Below are 469 nucleotides of genomic sequence, written 5' to 3'. Positions count from 1 at the left end.
TTTGATCATTAACTTTATAAAGACTTATGAAACTCCTTTTATAATCGTCAAGTCGCCTTGACTAAAGACTTCAATAAGCTAATATCAACCAAGAACAGTTAAGATATGTCCTCCACATCACTTGGGGTGAGGATTCCTATCTTAACCACTCATTTGCCTTCACTTGCTTCATACTATACCCAAAAGTATTCCGATTTGGCATCCTTAGTTAGGCACCCGTAGGGATAAAATTAAAGTATAGCACTCCACACATAAGATAACCTGATGTCTCAAGTCTAGGGAGTATTTACACAACTTACACATTAGAAGCATTGTATAGACACTTAAGTGAAATACCAAATGCACTTTTCACGGTGGGTCATGTTCAGTGAACTTGCTCTTCTAAGCAAGCACCTACATTCTAGTTCCAAGTATCTCTATACTTTAACCTATGAGATCAGTTGCTTACTTCTCAAGTAAGAAACATAGA

Source organism: Theobroma umbraticum, unplaced genomic scaffold, assembly GCF_002168275.2.
Source record: "Theobroma umbraticum cultivar Fairchild unplaced genomic scaffold, ASM216827v3 scaffold_81.0, whole genome shotgun sequence".
Classification (NCBI taxonomy): Eukaryota; Viridiplantae; Streptophyta; class Magnoliopsida; order Malvales; family Malvaceae; genus Theobroma; species Theobroma umbraticum.
This window is presented reverse-complemented; position numbering follows the sequence as displayed.